Below are 7,300 nucleotides of genomic sequence, written 5' to 3'. Positions count from 1 at the left end.
GCATGAAACAAACATATATCTATGTACTATGGTCACTGTATTGTCCATATCATTCTAGTTTATGTTCCCTAATCAAGATAGAGACACAGTTCAACTCATATATTTTTAAGACACAGCAGCATAGACAGAATATAAGTGTGAGAAACTACACAGCATTGGCAGCACTTGTAATGTGCATCACATGAGAACATAACTGTTTATACAACTTAAACTGAAATCAACATAGAGCAAGAAGTTAGAACAGCAATCTAGTTAAAGAAATAGGTTTAAAACATACCTGTTGCGCCATTGGAGTTTCAATTGGATCCTTCAAATTCGAAAGTAGTTGGTATGAGTAAATACAGTGATGCAACAGCAAAGGAGTATGGACCATAGCTACGGAATCTGACCTGAGAACAGTTGCTCTTCTGCTTTAAACGTGGAGTTTGGGTTAGCTGTGGTGGTCTTCGTGCTTTGGGCACTGCAGTAGCTTTACAAACTGCTCATGTGGGGGTACTCTGTGGTGGACATGGTGCTTTGTCAACTATAAGTGGGTTACTATCTGCTGGGGTTGTGGTTAGATGGGTTGTAGCTGGTTCTCTGCCCAACGGTGTAAGTGTGCAATCTGGAAGAGTCTCGATTATGTGTGGTGGGGCTAGTTTGTGGGCCAGTACAACCATGGTTCTATCTGCATCGACGGGTAGCACTATCTTTTGTGAAGAACGGGTTTTTGCTCCCTTAGATACTTCCATCACCCCCTCCAATTCAAATGGCTGATAAACAAGAAAAGAAATTGAACGTACAGACATTGTATGATAGACAGATGTGGTAATTCACATATATGTTGTCTAACCAAACAGGACAGCATGACACAATTTCACATATATGATGCCTAACTAAACAGGATAGCATGATACAGTTTCAGATATATGATGGATAACTTAACAGGATATAATGGCATAATTCAACATATGATGAGTACCTAAACAGGATGACATGACAAAACTATATGATGTCTTTCTAAAATAGGTTGGGATGAAATAATTCACATACATGTTGTCTAAGTATACAGGATGGCATGATATAATTGACATAATTGATTCATATACTAAGCAGCTGGCACTCGCATGTATGATCTCTAAACTAAGCAGATAGAATTCAATATTGTGCATATGATGTCTAAACTAAGCAATGCAAGACACCATATGCATCATATGAGAAATATAAACATTGCAACTTAGAGCATACACCTCAGGTGGGATATAGGATTGGTCATCTGTCTCTGAATCCTCCTCTGAGGAGCTCCCTGTAACCATCGAGATATATGCTTCAACAAGTACCATTGCCTGCTCTGAAGACCTTGTTTTCACTCCAATTTTTCCATAACCGGCTCAAATGGCTGATACACATGAAGAGTAGTTCAATATACACAGATTGTCGACAAATGGAATACGTAATGAAAAAAAAGATGGCATGAGATAATTCACATATATGATGCCTGGCTCCATGGCGGTGCATAATTCACATATATAATAACTGGCTGAAAAACATGGCATTGCATAATTCACATATCTGATATAGAGAGCAAACAGGAGGCATTCACACAAAGCATGTCTAATCTAAGCAGATGGCATGGCAATGCAAGACAGCATATGCATGATATGAGCAATATAACCCAGCCAAGTTAGAGCATGCACCTCGGGGGGGAATACGACTGGTCATCTCTCTCTGAATCCTCCTCTGAGGAGCTATCTGTAACCAGCAAGAAATCTGCATCGACAGGTAGCACTGACTGCTCAGAAGACCTTGTTTTCACTCCAGATTTTCCCATGACCGACTCAAATGGCTGATGCACAGGAAGAGTAGATGAATGTATAAACATTGTTGACAAATGGAATACATTATGGAAAAAAATATGGCACAATACAATTCACATATACGATGACTGGCTAAACAGGATGGCATTGCATGATTCACGTATATGATGCCTGGCTAAAGAAGATGGCATTGCATAATTCCCATATACTCCCTCCGTTCCTAAATATTTGTCTTTTTAGAGATTTCAAATGGACTACCACATACGGATGTATATAGACATATTTTAGAGTGTAGATTCACTCATTTTGTTCCGTATGTAGTCACTTGTTGAAATCTCTAAAATGAAAATATTTATGAATGGTGGGAGTATGATATAGAAACCAAACAGGTGGCATTCACACAAAGCAAATCTAAACTAAGCTGATGACATATAAGATGTATAATGTAAGCAATGCAAGGCGCCATATGCATGATATGACCAACATCAGCATGCCAGGTTAGAGCAAACACCTCAGGTGGTAAACAGGCCTGGTCGGCTCCTTCTGAATCTCCATCTGAACAGTTATCTTCCTCTAGAATACAATCTGGAAATGCAGGAGGGGGGCCACTTCGCCCACCATGGAGCGGCGTCTGCATGACATTATATTCGCACGCAACGGTCTTCTCTTTTTCTCTACATGTTCAGTACGATTGTGTACAATATCTGACATGCATAATAGAAAAAATAGTTAGATTTTGTAAGGCCTAAGGGGTGCATGCAAAAATCAAGACTGATGGTAGCAAACGAGTGGATGGATCCAAAACTAATGATAGCAGGTAGATTATAGCTTCAGTTTAAAAAGATAGACAATGGATCATCTATTGTTTGTTGCCCACCCAACATGAACCACATAGAAGACCCCAGATGAACCAGCTAGTAGACAGATACTATTCGTTGCTGGCTCGATATAAGACCCATGGGCAATTCAAAACTCAAGATTGAACGATAAAGTAGCAGGTAATAATAACCGATGTATAACGTAAGCAAACACGAAAGACTGCGACCTCTCTTCCGGAACTGTGTAGTCCTCAGGTTCATCTGCTCAGTCGATGATGGTAATGCAGTTGGCGTGGTTGCCGGCAACGGGGAAGATGATCTAAGGCGGCGAAAGGAAGTCTGCAGGGGGGATCTCTGCTGCAGTGAACGCTTCTATCGATGGTGCACCTCAGGTGGGGTGGATGACGGCACGGCAGGAGCAGGACATAACACACAGAGTTTTCTTTGACGCCTATCTGAAAATGAAGTAAATCTGTAAGGGCTCCTTAGAATTGGAGGATTCTATAAACGCAGGGACAGTCAAAACACAGGAATAGGATAGGAATGCACGTGCAAAACAGAGCATTTGGAAACATAGGATTTCAGTCAACCTGGGTGTTTGGCTCACATGAATTGGAAGAACAGAGGAATGGAGAAACAAAGGGATGCGACGAGTGTACAACCTCTTTGGCATAGCCTTGTGGACCTCAGCATCATTGGGTTGGACGTGGAGGATAGTGATGATGCTGGTGTGACTGTCGGAGGCGGGGAAGAAGATCCGAGGCCTCTGGAAACGGCGCCGTGGGTACTGCTCCGCTGTGATGGACGGTTTCGTTGTTGGAGCAGCCGCTAAGGTGTACGGCGACGAGGCTGAAGCATGACAAGACAGACAACGTTAATCTGAAGTGGGACCCTAATATCATCTGCAATCGATGATGTAAAATACATCACCAAAAAGTGCTAGATGTAAAACGCATCAGCCGCGCCACGGCCGCTCCGACAGATGCTGTAAGTACTGTTCACTCTGAACTTAACAGAAGAAAATGAACTTCACAGTCGAAACTGAATTTTACTGTGGAAACTGATTGAACTAGTAACAGAGCATTGCAATAGATGTTTAGGGCGTTCGAGCACTAGTAGCAGAGAAGCAGTGATCTAAATCAGCAGACGCTCGAGCAGGGAACGCACTAGCAGAGAGCAAGTCGTGCAGTAGCACCGCGAGCGAGTGCTAAAGCAGCAACTCCTGTAGCTGCCGGAGGTCGTGCAGCAGCAGCAGCAGCGCAAGCGAGAGCAAGAGCAGAGCAGCAGCACAAACGAAAGCAGGAGCAGTGCAGCAACGCGACCGACAGCAAGAACAGAGCCGCAGCGCGAGCGAGAGCCGGAGCAGCTGCAGCTAGTGCCATTGTGGAAGTCGCCACCGAGGAAGCAACGACATGGGGGAGAGACGACGTGGATGATGTGGCCGACGACGGCGCCGTCGATGGAGACACGCCATGTCTGCTCGGTATCGAGCATCGGCAGCCCCGTGAGATCGAATAAAAGATAAAATGCAGTGGTGAGTGCAGAACCTCCTTGGTGGCGCCGAGTTGGCCTCGGCTTCATCGGAGGAATTGGTGAGGGTGCTGCGGTTCCGGTAGGGCAGGTCAAGATGGTGCTGTGGGGATTGAGGTGGCGCGATAGACGAGGCGAACATCGGGGTAGCTCCTTGGAGGTGGAGGACTGGGCGGCTGATCCGGCGGGATGACGAGATCGACAACGGATCCTCATCCGGTGGGGTGGATGAGGGACGGCGAGCTGTTGCGGTGGAAGACGTAGTTGGCGAAGAGTCTCCGGCTGGGCGGCGGTCGGGAGGCCGACGGAGGAGCGTGGGGTTTCGCGGGTTTTGGCGGCCTCGGTGTACGAATGGGGGGCGAAGGAGGAGGGGGAGCCAAGCATAGGGACGCGCTTGTCCGAAATGTAGGGTAAGTTACCAGCGTACCCCCACCGGTTTTGACACCGCGACGTGGAGCTTCATTTTCGGCTGAGGGGTAGAAGGGGGATTTCACGTGTCTGGGCTGCAGGAGCGATTTCGGATGAGGAGGGAGTTCTCGCGCGCGTCCAAATTTTGGGATAACAAGGCGCAGCGCGGGTTGAAGAAGCGGGAGTTTCAAAGCAGGTGAGACAAAAGATACTCGAGCTTGAAAATTTCGGGATAACAAGGTGTGGATTCCTTGTTCGGCAGAACAAACTTAACGTGTAAAAAAACAATTCATACAAGACACAACAGAGTCATGTCCCCTTTTACTATATTGCTATAGATGCCATTGAAAAAACTACAAGAAAATGTAAAAAAAAGGGAGAACAAGATTACCCTACACAGTACCAAATCGATTCGCACTTCCCCCTACAACAACAAAAAACAAATCAATTCCCACCAAAGAAAGAGTAATGTCCCTTTTATATGATTACAGATGCCATGATCTCGAATTTCAATTTTTGAATCCACGTTATGTTGAATTCGAATATATCGTTAGGTGACCTTGCGGTTTATAATTGATGTAGTCGTACATTTTGATCTTCCATCATATATGAACATTTTACTCCACCATGTGAACATATATATTGTCGTCTACCATATGGACTAAATTTGAATCAATTTTCCTTATTTGAATACGATTGTTGTCAAGTTATACTGTAATTTAAATATTATCTTGATAACAAAAAACATACATATAGCAGTAATCATATTTCGCTATGAACTACATGTACCATACGCTCTCCAATTCAAATATTTGTATCCATTTTATGTTGAATTCAAATCATAGTACATTATTGGTCTAGGTAGCGAGATGTTTGGGATAATCTAAACCCTGTTTTCATACGTATAATTTTTGGCAGAATTGGGACAAGTTTTGGTATAAGCCTCTTGCAAAACCGGAGATTCTCTCAACAAGCCTCGTGGTTCCGTGAGGGAACGTGTCACCTTTGTGTGCGAAACGATATACGCTGCCTCCCCCTGATTTTATTTACAGAGGCAACATAGAACTATATGAGTGCCCTGTTAAATTTTGGAATTATTTTGGGTTCATTTGGCCTTTTTATACATTAATTGAGTTTCTGGACTTTTAATGTGCATAATCTAAATATGAATTGCATGCACATGCTCCGGTGCACCAAAGTGGGTTGAAAAATCACATGTGTGTCCTTGGTTGAATTTCTAGGTCCCATGGAAGAAATGAGAATGAAATTCAAACATCTGGGCGTCATGACTCGGCCGAGAACAACGAGAAACTTTGATTTTAAATTCATGTAAATCCAAAACTCGCCTGGAAATCATGAAACTTGGCATGGTGTCATGTCATGGCACTAACATGTTGTGGTAAAAAATTGGGCCGATTTGGAAGCTCGTGGTTCTAAGAGGGAACGTGCCACCATTGAGTGTGAAACGATATACGCTGCCCCCCCCCCTTGAGTTTCTTAACAAAGGCAACATAGAACTACATTAGTGCCCTGCTAAATTTTGGAATGATTCCGGGTTCGTTTGTCGTTTTTTATACATTAATTGAGTTTCTGGTCATTTAATGTGCATAAGTCAAATTTGAACTACAAGCACATGCTCTCGTGCACCAAAGTTGGTTGAAAAATCACATTTGTGTCCTCGGGTGAATTTCTAGGTCCCATGCAAGAAATGAGAATAAAATTAAAACATCTGGGCATCGTGGCTCGGCCGAGAACATTGAGAAACTTGGTTTTAAAATTCTTGTAAATCCAAAACACGTCTGAAAATCATGAAACTTGGCATGGATGTCATGTCATGGTACTACCATGTTGTGGTAAAAAAATTGGCCGAATAGAAACAGATTTTGGTATAAGCTTCTTGCAAACCGAAGCTTCTCTCAAGAAGGCTCGTGGTTCTGAGAGGGAACGTGCCACCTTTGAGTGCGAAACGATATACGTTGTCCCCCTTGAGTTTATGTACAAAGGCAACATAGAACTACATGAGTGCCCTGTTAAATTTTGGAATTATTCCGGCTTCGTTTGGCCTTATTTACAGCATAATTGAGTTTTTGGTCATTTAATGTGCATAATTCAAATTTGAACTACAAGCACATGCTCCCGTGCACCAAAGTTGGTTGAAAAATCACATTTGTATCCTCGAGTGAATTTCTACTCCCTCCTTCCATCTATATAGGTCCTAATGCGTTTTTCGAGGCTAACTTTGACCAAACGTTAGATCAATAATATATGACATGCAACTTACACAAAGCATACCTTCAAATTTGTATGTCAAAGGAGCTTCCAATAATATAATTTTCATAGTATACATCTCATGTGCTATTAATCTTGTCAATAGTCAAAGGCTGTCTTGAAAAACACATTAGGCCCTATATAGATGGAAGGAGGGAGTAGGTCCCATGCAAAAATGAGAATAAATTTCGAACATCTGGGTATCGTGGCTCGGTCGAGAACATTGAGAAACTTGGTTTTAAAATCATGAAACTTGGCATGGTGTCATGTCATGGTAGTACCATGCCGTGGTAAAAAAAATTGGCCGAATAGGAACAAATTTTGGTATAAGCTTCTTGCAAATCGGAGCTTCTCTCAAGAAGGCTCGTGGTTCTGGGAGGGAACGTGTCACCTTTGTGTGCATAATTCAAATTTGAAATAAAAGCACATGTTCTAGTGCACCAAAGTTGGTTGAAAAATCACATGTGTGTCCTCGGGTAA

The sequence above is a fragment of the Triticum aestivum genome, chromosome 7D, assembly GCF_018294505.1.
Source record: "Triticum aestivum cultivar Chinese Spring chromosome 7D, IWGSC CS RefSeq v2.1, whole genome shotgun sequence".
Lineage (NCBI taxonomy): Eukaryota > Viridiplantae > Streptophyta > Magnoliopsida > Poales > Poaceae > Triticum > Triticum aestivum.
Note: the sequence above shows the minus strand (reverse complement) of the source record.